Genomic DNA, 13,213 nt, shown 5'->3' with positions numbered 1-13,213 from the left:
GCACTGACTTCATGATATTCCTGCATGACTCAGAAGATACTCAGAAGAAGTCTAAAAGGAATAAAAAGATATATAAATATAAATTAAAAGTGATTATATTTGAAATTCTATCTTACTCCATTTTATTTTGTGACAATTATAATTGGGAATTTGTTTTTTCATATCCCTAGGAAATGTAGAGATTCATGTCTTTTGTCTTCTATTGATTGGTTACCTTGCCTCAGGGGAGTGATAAATGGATTTAAAAAAAGGACTTGCCTCTCATTTTGAAGAAACTGAAAAAAGAATTGCTACTTCTACTGCCAAAAAGCAACAATCTTATCTACCTTTACCTCCCTTTTCTATATTTAGCTATATACCCATACATTGTCTCTGATGGTGAAGTTCTTCACTTAAATTTATAGTTTATCATTGGGTTAGCAGTTGCGCTAGAAAGTAATATTTGAGGTTTTAACCAGTATGTGGGGAGTGTATATAATATTGGTCTTTTAAAGTATTAATGTCTTGCTTGAAAGGCCGAAAGTCTTAGAATAGGTAACCCAGGCACATGCTTAGGTGGATAAAAGAATCAGATGAATCGCACATTCTAACCTTCTACTCCCAAAGTCTTGCTGCAGTGCTTTAGTGACTATATCTTCCCACTCCCTTTTCCCTTAAGCTTTATGAGTTGCTTACATGCAATATAGACTGTTAGATGAAGGGGAATGTTGGCTCCGTTTACTCTGAATTAAAGAATGACTTTTAACTGATTTAACTGATTTAAAGAATGATTTTAGATAACATTTATGTAAAACAAATAAACATATCTTCCCTTTTTCCCTATCCCTAATCTGTACTCCCTTCCTTGTCTGTACCTCTTCCTTCTCCAGTGATAGTTTCAGTTGCTGTCATTTAATTTCTCTGTGCCTTAATTTCTTCATTCATAAAGTGGGTTTAATTATAGCACCTACCTCAGAAGGTATAGTGAGGATAAAGTTAAAGTACATTTATTTATATCTCTTATCTAGCTATAAAGCATTATAGACCGATATATTAAACACTTTGGAAAACTTAAAGCATCATGGAAATGGTGGTTATTTATGCTACTTTCCTTCAAGTCTTCCCATAATTCAATTTTTATTCCATAAATAATGATTATTAAATATTTTCCTCTTTCCTTCTTACTCAAGTATTCCCCTTTCTCTCCCCTTAGATGCCTCCTCTTCCCTTAATGCATTAGAATATTTTCTTTTTTGGGTAGTAGTAGATGGGACTGAGAAGAAGTAATCACTTGAAATTCCATAATTCTGGTTTTTCTCTTGATACTGAGCTAAGCTTATATAAAAAGAAAGGACTTTAGGGATAGAAGTGGGGTTTCTTTTTTTTTTTTTTTTTTTTTTTTGTAATAGTTTTAAAAGTAAAGGAGACTTTTTCACTGTCTTCATATAGATCACATTTGATGGCTAACATTATCACCAAATCATTGTTTATTTCTTCAGAGTTCTCGTTTATCTGAATTGTTTAAAACTTCCCCAGAAGTTTTTTTTTAATTTTAATAATTTTACTGCCAGTTGTATATCTATATCTGAATTGATTACAATTGAGGAAAAATTTGCCTTGGCATGAATTCTTAATCTGAGTTCCCCAAGGTGGAAATTTTTTTTTATCTTTATTTCATTTAATTGATTTCTTTTGTAGCCTTGTGCATTTGGTTTTATTCATTTTAATACATTATATTGCGAAGAGGTTCATTGGTTGTACCAGACTGCCAAAAGGAATACATAATAAAAATTCAGAATCCGTACTCTAAAATAATTGTGCAAATGTATATTTATAGAAGTGTAGTAGTGGAAACAAATTGCAAAACTTTTTTTTAAAAATTGACGTGAGCATTTGTGAAAGTAGATAATAACATTTTATATGAACATCTGTGATGTGGATTAAGATATGATTATTGTTTATATGGTAAAAAAAAACTATTTGTTTCAACTTTTAAAGATGTTTTACAAGTGAGAACTTGGAAATGTAACATCAAGAATCCATTAACATGATTAGAAAAAATAACCTATTGTTGTAATATGTCTTCCTAAGGATGGCTTTAACATAATGCTTTATAGTGGTAGGTGCTCATAAATCGTTCCTTGAGGTAGCATAGTGAGTATAGTAGAAATTAACGAAGATTCATTTCTGGATTTGCCATTTACTTGCCTGTGTGACTAACTTACTCTCTCTGGGTCTGTTTCCTCATCTGTAAGGTAAGGATTTCGGTCTACATCCCACTTCCAAATAACTCTAAATCCCTCTGATCTTATTACATAATTGCAATTGTTCAATTCTCTATCTTATTCTGACTATTGGAATAACAGATGTATGATGTAGAAACTGCCTATTTTAATTATTAATCATATAGTGTTTCACTTATTCTGAAAATATTTACTGTGGCTGTAACATTGGTGAAGGAGCAGTCTCATGCATTTGTATCACACATCCCATATATTTTATTAAAAAATGATAGCACTAGCCTTTTGAGCATTTCAAAATAGTGTTCATGAAGCCCAAAGCTGAGTGATTTCCTTCTTCAAGGTAAAACAAATGGAAACAGAGGGAGGAATTCTGATTTGCCTAACTTTTGCATCGACATATTAACAGGAAAGTTAAATTTGGTTCAATCAGAATAGCTTCCTGTTTAAATATTGGACTTCTGTTCCAAAGACCTGGACTTCAGATAAATGCTGAAAAGAACTATTTTAATTATGACCTTGACATATGTTTGTTTTTCTTGGCATTGCTGGAAAAAAAAAAAAGAAAACAAAATTAATGGTGTGGAGCAAGAACAGTAAAGAAAAAACTCATGCTTATTTATGAAGAGTTAGTGGTTTTTTACTTTTCATTAAGGCCAGAACAATATAGAAAGAAATGCAACCTTGCTGTCCAGCTATTTTTTTCCTGAAAAGATTATTTTAATAATTCATTTCATCATAAACAAATGTAGAACCTTCATTGCTGCTTCTGCTTTCCCCACCCCTTTTGATCATCCAGAAAAATATTGCTTAAACAATGTAACTTTTCATTGGCATTTGTACTGCTTTTTATTATTCTGTACAGCGCTTTAAAGGACAAGTACTTTCCATGCATGACAGCTGCATTTTCTCCTTTGGGAGTTCCATTAGTGAATATAATAATAATATGGAGATCAATTAATTATAAAACTTATGGATGTTGTTTCATTTGTTTCTACAAACAGATGTAGGAGAAATTGTAGCTCTGTGGACAAAGCACCAAGCTTTTTTTTTTATTTTACAGGCATTTAAAGAGATGAATTGTTATTTTATCATGCAGTCACCCTGATAAAAGATATTCTTTGGTTTCATGCCTTTAAGTTAAATCTGTTTATATGGCCAAGGGACATTCTAGTAGCTGAAATAGCTTTGGTTTGCAAACACCTTATAAGGAATTATCAAGTGATATAAAGAATTTTCTTATTTGTTTTGTTGTTATGGTTTTGCACATTTTACATTATATTTGTAATAATTTCAGATGATTGTATATTTGTGAGATAATTTCACATGATTTTGTGTGGCGTCACATACAATTCCTTTCAGATATTATTGGTTAGTATGGCAACCGTTCGAAACAACATAGTTTAGTGGCTTAATTAGTTGTGAACATTTAGATATGAAAATTAAATGCTCAATGGTGAAAATGACAAGAATTTTCATTCTTAAAAGTTTTAAGTTTCATAAAAACATTGCAAAGAAGATTAAATTATTCTATCACTTTGTAACTTATAGTAAATAATGTTATGAAAAGAATAGTAGATGGAAGAAATTCATATTGTTTATTTAGCTTAGTAATAGGAACAAAAACCTTGTTATGAAGGAGGGGAGAGACTATTTAAATTATTAACCTGAAACTTTGCATATATAAGTAAAGAGATTGTAAAAGTCTTATTTTCTGAGCGACTGACAAAAAGGAAAATCAGATGGAAGAATTTTCTTAAGAGACAATTCAGAGTGAATGGATTTTGTTACATAGTTGGAATACACTTTTATGGTTATTCTAGTGATGGGAAGAATTGCTGCTGTGGTGACCATTGATAAATACTGATAATTCCTACTCTTAAGGGATCTATACTTTTGTTGATTTAATAGTTATTGTGATACCATTAGTATGATGGATAAATGTCTTAGCAAATATTCGAATTTTTTGAGATTCAGCCTGATTTAGTGTTTGGTAAATATCACTACCCATCCAATATGTTATTGGAACCAAAAACAAAGAAGAACGAAACATATGTCAAGTGATTTTTTTTTTTCCCATCTTCTAAAGAAGAAATGAGACAGAAACATACTTTTGGTACCAGTTATAGATGAATGTTCAGCAAAGCTAATAATTTACTGATATTTATTGGACTTATTGGCAAGAGTATTTTTTCTTAACTTTCTAGTGAATTTTTAAAAAACATTATTGTCTTACAGGATGCTTTAATAATACCTTTTAAAAATTTTTCAATTTTTTATTAAAAAACAAACTTGGATACATTTTATTTTGACTCACACTTTTTTCTCTCTCACACACACATATAAACCCATATACCCCATCTATATAAAATACTGCTTGTTCCTCTTTCTGTTCCCTCCCCCCCCCAAAAAAAAAACCACACACACACAAAACAGAAAAAGAATTAGGTTTTTGGTTGTTAATGGTTTGTGTGCTACAATTTTGATAGAATCATTCTTATACTTTTGGTATGTTTTTCCGAATAGCAAATTTTATGGATCTTGCACTGAAGATACCTACCCCAGGCAGTAATACAGCAAATTACTTAAATATTATTTCATGAAATGTAGTAGTGGAGGAGAGAAAAAAAGGTGGTCATTTTTGTCTTTTAGACAGAAGTATTTTTGTCTTTTATCCATTGGTTGGTAACTTTTCAGTTAATTAGAGCTGCAACCTCTAAATTCTTTTGTGGGAAATTTTTCTGGTTCTTAGAGGATGAAAACTTGAGAATGCAATGCTGTATTCAAAGAAACTTTCCACAGGATCAAGCTGTAACCCTGAACAGTACTTTGCATTTAAAGAGCATCCTTTTTAATGAGAAGGTCAAAGCAGATCAGAGACGTGGGTCCATATAACATCCTAAACAAGACAGAAACACTGGGAACTTAATTTTGGGTACATACTAGAAAAAATAATGGTTGAGTTAGTCCTCTAGTAGTGTTAAAGACTTCTCAGCAGTTCCTATTGGCTAACCATTTAGTATAACTTCTAAGAATGTTCTGACCCTTTTGTCTCTTTTGTATAGATATAGTAAAGGATCTGGGCATTGTTGAATATCTTCATTTATCTTACTTAGACCACAGAGCCAAGCAAAAGATTTAGATCATCTAGAAATAAGTTACTGGTTTAGTGGAGCCCTGGCTCTTATAATATTGATAGGTGCAAAGTTAAACTGTGTTTAACTTATTTAAGTTAGAAAGCATTCAAGCTTGGCATTACTCACATTCTTTTCTTAAGTATAATTCACTCCCCCTTCCCCTTTATTATTGTAGCAGATTCTAAAAGTAGCCTAGTTTCTTAACAAGTTAGTTCTTTTCTCTGTCCTTTAAAGAAAAGTTTCTTCCTTATTTCTGAGCCTGTTGGTTTCATTGTTAGCACATTTAATATGATGTTTGCAGCCAGCCTAATCATAGACTCCATGGGACTATAATTGCCCTCTGGATCACCCCCATGTTATAGTAGGAGAAATACTGGTTTCCAAGAAAAATATCCTGTCTTCTGTATAAGTTTTCAATCTGCCTGGGTTTTCAGCCACTGAATAAAGCTTATAACCCAAATCATACAAATGTTTGGGGGAAATAGAAGTTCAATCTATGAACTATTCTGAAAATTGGAATTTTTTTTTTTTTTTTGGTTATTGGATTGGAAACAATGCAGTTTGTATCCATTCAAATTAAATGAAATCCTGGTAGGTAGAATAGATGATTGAGTAGAGAGCAAAGGACAAGTTTGCCTATTGCATACAACACAAAATAAATGGAGGGAAGGTCTCAAAAGTTTAGATTCCAAAATTGCTTTTCTTTCAAATTCAAGAATCAACTATTGTACTTAAAATTTCAGACAACTGGAAAATTGTGAACTTTGTATGTTTGTTCATGGCAAGAGTAATGCACTTTCATCAAGAATATTCCAAGAATAGTAAGGAGAAGATAACAGTGCCTGATTCTCTGTAATGACTTATGTTTCTTGTAGGGAATGGAAAGCAGCTGAGTAACTGTGTGGCTGACAATATAATCAATTCAGTCATTGATTCTGAAAGGTTCTCCTGAAATGACTTTTATTTAGTCTTATGTTTATCTTTAGTAGTGCTTCTTTGACTGATCCTTAAATATTCCAAAAAAAGTTAATCCTATGGGAGAAAGCTCTAGAAAGATACCAGAAAGAAATGTTCAAATCAAAGAAAAGTATACTGGTGTTTCTAGTGTCAGTAAGCAGTGATACTGAGCTTATACCTAAACTCTGTCAAATGGAAGATTTAGTCCATGTTTCTTTCTTTACAATCCCAAATGATCTGTTTCCTTCTCAGCTCATTTCTAATATGGTACTGAATTCTTCTGCTGCGAGTGTTTCACCTTCATAAGGAGTAGAAGCATGAACTATTTCCAGTGAGGAAATATCTACTTTCTTCTCTTTGTCCCTTCAATGAGTTGTATGGCAGGCAGATTGTGGATAAAATCACTTGGAAGAAAAATCCTATTAACTTATTTTGCTAGAAATTATTGTAGTCAGCATGCTTTATATACTTTACTTGAATACACACATGTTCACCCTTTCATTGGTATTTTGTAATACTGGTGGGTATCACCTTGGAGGGTAGAAATGGTTTGCTGATTGATACTTAGTCCTTTCTGTTCTCTTTTCCTTAAGGATGGGAAGGAACTGAATCTTTCCCAGGCTTTTTTTTTTTTTTTTTGTCTCCTCCCCTGCAGGGTGGTTTAGGGTGTGATCTTTTCACCCTGGTCTCTCCTCTTTAACCCCTTTATCTATGGAGATTTAATCATCAATGCCCTTTTACAACAATTAGCTGCTTCTTCTTCTTTTTTTTTTTTTTTTTTTAAAGTCTGGGGCAATGTATAATGGTCTATAGGACCTTTCCTTTTTTGGGGGAAAAGGGGAAGTTTATATCAGATGAAATGTTATCAACATAGTCACAATTTGAAGCACTCTAGAGAATTCTTAGATTTTTGGCTCTCACCCTAAATAAAATATGTCTCCAATTCTTGGCTTCTTTATATTTGAGGGAAAACTCAGAGTTTGGGAAATATTGAGCTTAAAGAAGTAGGAAAAGTATGTTATAATGTTTAAGATAGGAATGAGAAGGGTAAGTTGACAAAAACAACCACAGAACATGCTTTAGGTATCATCTTTAATTTTTTTTGTCACTAGTTATACCTGGACCACCTATTGTTTCTGGCTCAGCTTGTTATTTCTCAGGTGACCTGGGGATGCTATGTCCCCTCTGCAGCTATTTCTGCCTATTTCTTGTAGATTCTCTCTCTCTCTCTCTCTCTCTCTTTTTTTCTTTCTTTCTTTTTTTTTTTTTTTTAAAGTTTTTCTCTCCCAGACTGTATTTGATCCTTTAAGAACTCCTTTGTGACTCAAATCTATTTTCTGTCTCAAAGATTGTGATAGTCCCAATTTACTCTAAGGGTTGAGAGAAGATGCTTGTCCCTTTGAACTACAAATCACAGACTATCAGAAACCTCAAACTTAGTATATTCCTTCCCAGTTTCAGAATTTTATAATACCCTGAAAAGTCAGCTGCATTATCTATAACATCTGACTATGCAGCACAGCATCAAAATACATTAGTACTTAAACAGAATAAAGATGATTGGTTAACCTGGAATATTTGGTAAATCACCGTGCCATTCATAGCAAATATACATGAATAGATGCAATACAACTAGTGTGATACAGAACATCACTTGACACACCACTTTGATGACTTGCAGATCTGAATTTCATGCAGGGTATATTCAGTCAGGGATCATTTATAAGTGGTAAACAGCTAAAGAAAATGCTAATATGAAACACTGAGAAAAAGAAAAATGCTCTTAAGATTTTGGTGTTACATTTCACTTCCGTGTTGGTTAAACTTATTTAAAAATAAATAAAATGAAAATATACTAAAATTTGAAGATTGGAATGAAGTGTATATCTCTGTAAAATGATATTTTCCATTTGCTTCCTAAGTGAAGCTGTCTTTTCAGTAACACTGAAAAGAATTATCCTACTAGATTACAAGACTGGATCAACATGTTCTTATGAAAAGAACCTTCTTGTGTAAAAAAAAAAAAAGTTTATTCTTGAGCTTTTCTGTATTTGAGACCCTCTCACAATAGTGATAATGCCTGCTTTGTCACTCTTTTGTTTTTTTTTGTTTTTTGTTTTTTTTAGGTTTTTTAACCTTCATTCAATTTTGAAAAATTTCCTGTGCATTCTGTGTAGACTTTTCTTTAGCAAGCATTGCTTCCCTTTAGAGATTTAAATACTTGCTTTGAGAAAATTACCTAAGAAAGTGAATATGGGTGCGCTTATCTGAAACATAGGTGGTTGTAGTGTTAAAAGGTGAAAAAAACTCTAAAGTATTTGTTAATACTAGAACTGCTTATTTATAATTTGTCTGAAAGGATATTCCGGCAAGTATCTACTTACATAAGCATTCATTTACCACCATTCATGGTATGCTTTGCCTTATCTAGCAATGTTCAAAATGAAAAGCTTTTCCTTTTAAATGTATACTGTGTCTTGCAAAATTACATAAGGATCCTCATGGATACTGAACAGTTTAACTTAACAATGTAATAGATGGTAGACTAACAAGTTTCCCCATTTTTTTTTTGGCGGTTTACAGTTTCATGCAATAAGAGTCCCTACCTTAATATGACAGAAAAATTCAGAGTACTCACAAATGTAGAAAGAAAGTATATTTACTTTTGTGCACTCATTAAAGAACAAATGTGGGAAGGTAGAGAGGAGGCAGAAGAGTGCTGAAACAGTGGAACATCAGGCTATTGATGTGAGCATGTTTTGTGATCGGCTTTGAGTATTGCCTTTTGAATAGAGAAACCAACAGTATTTGTGTATTTAGGAGCAGAATCAGAAAACACCCCATGATGAATCAGTCATGCAATAACCCATGCTTATTTGTTGTATAACAGGTTTAAGGATTTAATGGTGTAGATCAAACCCAGCTCTTTAATTCTGAGCAGAGCAGTTAGAGTGTGGGTCTTCAATGAGAAATATGCTGATCAAGCATTGCTAGCCTGAGAAACATGGGACTATTTATACTAGCCTAAAATTATCATCCATGCTGTGTTGTTATTTGGGCAGCTTTAGTTTGGATAGGTTTTAAGTAGAAGCTACAGTTGCTAGGAAGATTTGATGGTGGGCTAATCCCTGTAAAAAGAATACATTTGTTGTGTGAGATTGAGTAGCAGAAATCTTATACTTTTCATTCTAAAGTTGTGCATGACCACTGATTATCATTTTTTTAAAGGATTATAAAAGGGGAACAAATTCTGACATGTAGTTGTGCTAGATTCCAGACGTGCTTCATTTTTCGTGTCTAGTATTCTTAATCAGACTTCAGATTTTGCTAACAAGGTCAATGAATAGGTGAGACTGCCTGCAACCTCAGGGTTCAGAAAGGTTTTGCTTGAGCAGCTTAAGCTGCCAAAGAAATCTGGTTGGTCGTGGGGGCTAAAGTGAGTGTCTATTGTTTCACTTTAGCAAGGTTCCTTAGATGAATAAGAGGGCAGCAATGCTGTCTTTATCTGAAGTGACAAAGCTTACTTTTCTAGGAAATAAGGAGTTTAATGACATCTGATCATTGCTGCCCAGCATCATGGTACCTGTCTGTGTTTTTGTTGTGGCTGAATAAGAGAGCAACTGGCAATGAAATGGAGAATGCTTTATTGTATATTATTTTAGGATGGAGGCTGAGGGAATACAGATTTCTTAGTCAATGGCCTCCATATTCATTAATTTAAAGGACTGATTTAATAGCAATCTGATAAAATACAGTCATAAGAATCATGCTTTCTTCAATACTTTTATATTAATTCATTGAATGAACAAATTTTCTTTAATTTGGATTAGCTGGCATGGAGACTTTTTCATTACATGTGTGGAGTTATGCACATTGGAATATTTGTAACATGTTCTTGCTTGCAAGCCTAGCTCATTTTGTAAATTTTCTGGTGGAGTGACCTTCTGACCTTTCATCAAATATGAATTTACATTTACTATTTATGACAATTTTCCGTAATTAAGGTGGTGTTGAAGTTTGGAGCTTAATAATATATAAAACATATAAATATTCAAAATATGAATGGGTCTCAGTTTCCTTTTTCTTTTCTTGCTGTGCACGAGGGATGGCATGGAATTATTCTAAATAGATATCTAATTCCATAGTCTTTATTATAAACAGTCTTTTTCAACACCACCTGTGCTGGGTACAGTCTTTCAGGATCTTTATCTGTCTCCTAGCAATGCATTACACATCTGGTCACAACATTTGCACTGAACAAATGAAAGAGGGGAAAAAAATCAAGGGAGGGTGGGGTAAAACAGAATTTAAAAATGGAGGGAGGGTGAACATCATTAGAGTTTTATGTCTGTGCTTTAAGTTATTTCTTTAACTATATATATAAATATAAATACACACATATCCAAATTGTTACTGATTTAATTCCAAATATGTGGTAGCTGTATCCAAAGAAGATACACTAAATATGGCTGCCAAATAAGTGTCAGAGTTACAAGATTCTTGAAAACATTTGTAAACAACTGGTTTGACTCCTGTTTGTCTCTTTGTTTGACATAGTACAATGATGTTCTGCATTAATAGTGCAACACTTTATTCCCAAATAAGCCAGACTAGGCTGACAGCTGAAAGGTTCAATTTCAAGTTCGATATCACTTCCCTAGGGATTACTGAGTCTAAGAGCTTTGAAATTCAAAATTTGCCTGTTTAAATTTCAGATTTATTTTTATATAAAACACTTGCTTTGTAAGATATCCTTTTTATTCAGAAAAATTTTCCCTCCATTTAACCTTATGGAAGATCATATGATAATCTAATATTTATGCTTTTCTTAAATGACTGGTAAGATGATATATTTACTGATCAGTGGAATAATAGAATTTTTGATGTTGTAGGGAATTGAAATTTGTGTATATGTGGAGGGGGAAAGGAGGTTCAATTTAGGAAAGAAAAGATGATCTGATCCCTTGAAAGCCTAGAACTTTCAATGATGTATCAATCACAGTTATTAGGCTTCTCTCTGCACATACCTTCCCCCAGTCAAACACAATGCAGGATAAAGCCCATGGAGATATTATATAATGTACTTGTCAAGAATTGTTTTCTGTAAAGATTCACTGGTATATCACTCTCTCTCCTGCTACTGCTGAAGCATCTAGCATCTTTCAGAGGTATTTTGTGTGTGTGTGTGTGTGTGTGTGTGTATGTATATGTATGTACATACACACATGTTGGTGATAAAGTAGGTCATGTTATAGTATATATTGACAGAAATAGACTTGTAGGAGCTCACATTGTGCACATTGTATGCAGTATATACTATGCAACAATTTTGGAAGGATTTATTCATTTAGAATTTTGGTCTTCATTAAATATTGATTAAAATTTTAGATATGGCAAGCAAAAAAATCTTAAATGACAGCTCACATGATATGCCTTAGAGCAACCCTACCAAAGTACACTAAAACCCAGGATATTTTTACAGAAGTATTGTGTGTGTGTGTGCACGCCACTCATATGCCTGTGTTTAAATAATATTCAAGAAAAGCGATCATTGACTTGCTTATATACTTTTTCTTATGTATTCTTCCTTAAAGAAGGGCTTTTGGTTGCCTTTCTGTGCAAACAGCGTTACCTATGAAGGTAATGTTTAACAGAATGCTTTCTGGCTTGCTGCACATAATTGTCTCTCTTTGTATTCTAGGGCACAGTTTTTTTATTTGATGGTGGGAATTTTTAGGCTTTTTTACAAAATGGGACTTGGAAAAGAGATAATAATGTTAGAAAAGGAATTAACTGCAATCCATTTTTTTATGGTGATAGGAGAATTGTTGATTTGGGGTAAAGGAATGAAGAAAAAAGGAAGCGGCCCAAAGCTGGTCCTTTATCTTTTTGTGCATGTAGAAAAAAATAGACTATACTTTGTGGACAGGTTTAAAATAATAGGACTAATAAAATTATAAGAAAATAATTTAGAGTTGTAATAGCCAAATGGTCTTGCCTGCTAGCACATTGAAAATTTTTAAATGTGTGCTCAGGAAAAGGGGATTACATAATAGAAGTATGTGTTAAGTTTTTCCTTTCACCGTTTCTTATATACTGAATTTTTTCTGCTAATTAATCTCTGAAATAATTAGAATCTATTATGAGGTTTGTTTTATTTTTGTGAATGGATTCTTAAATTTGTTCATACTCCAATTTCATAAAGACTTTAAAAGCTGGGTTTTTGGTAGTATCATGAAAATATTTCTAAATTTCCCTTAAAAATAGACATTTAAGTTGGATTTTTTTCCTCTTTTACCTTGAAGGTTATTTCAATGATTGTCCATTTGATTCACTACTTCTGAAAAGTCGTATGTGAAAATAAGGTAAATCTTTCTAATTTTTTGATTGTCAGCATGCATTTTAAGAGGTGTGTAAACTATTTTTATAAAAAGTGAATCAGCCATTCAATGTCTATATAACTTTATTTAAGCTGCCAAGTTTGGACCAAATGCAATTTAAAATGGCTAAGTTCTGAGCCTCTGGAAATGGGGTTCTTAATGGAAATAGTGACAAGATCATTAACTATAGTAACCCTGCTGGGCACTTGCTACAGGAATACTAGATGTGTACATCCAAATGTGTTATGTGAACTGGTCGTAGCAATGAAGTTGATTTGAATAAAAAGTTTAGCTGTTATAAAGTGCTGGAACAGCAAGAGATTCTCTTAATCTTTATCATTTAGTTTCATGAAGGCTAATTATTTAGAAAAGAATGGTTTGGTGAAAGTACTTATTTGATTTAGATTTTGGGAAGTGTAATAAAATGTATGTTCATGAATTTGGGAATGCAAAAGAGAAATGTTTCTTCTGCTACCCTATGATTTTGAAAGGATTTTTCCGAATTTCCAAATGGGAATGT

The 13,213-nt window shown here is 32.7% G+C and overlaps 1 protein-coding gene across 8 annotated transcripts in view; it reads left to right on the top strand.

Annotated features, from left to right (window-relative positions):
* The window catches only part of ZNF516 (zinc finger protein 516), a 144,744-nt gene that overhangs the window by 32,340 nt on the left and 99,191 nt on the right, over positions 1-13,213 (top strand). The window contains exon 2 of one of the 8 annotated variants that reach the window (XM_023496291.2): positions 12,619-12,678. The exons of the other annotated variants lie outside the window; for them this stretch is intronic. The gene's annotated coding sequence lies outside the window, so the exon portion shown is untranslated. The remainder of the gene's footprint in view (positions 1-12,618; positions 12,679-13,213) is intronic. 8 annotated transcript variants of the gene reach the window in all.

This window comes from Sarcophilus harrisii, chromosome 1 (assembly GCF_902635505.1).
Source record: "Sarcophilus harrisii chromosome 1, mSarHar1.11, whole genome shotgun sequence".
Classification (NCBI taxonomy): Eukaryota; Metazoa; Chordata; class Mammalia; order Dasyuromorphia; family Dasyuridae; genus Sarcophilus; species Sarcophilus harrisii.
This window is presented reverse-complemented; position numbering and strand designations above follow the sequence as displayed.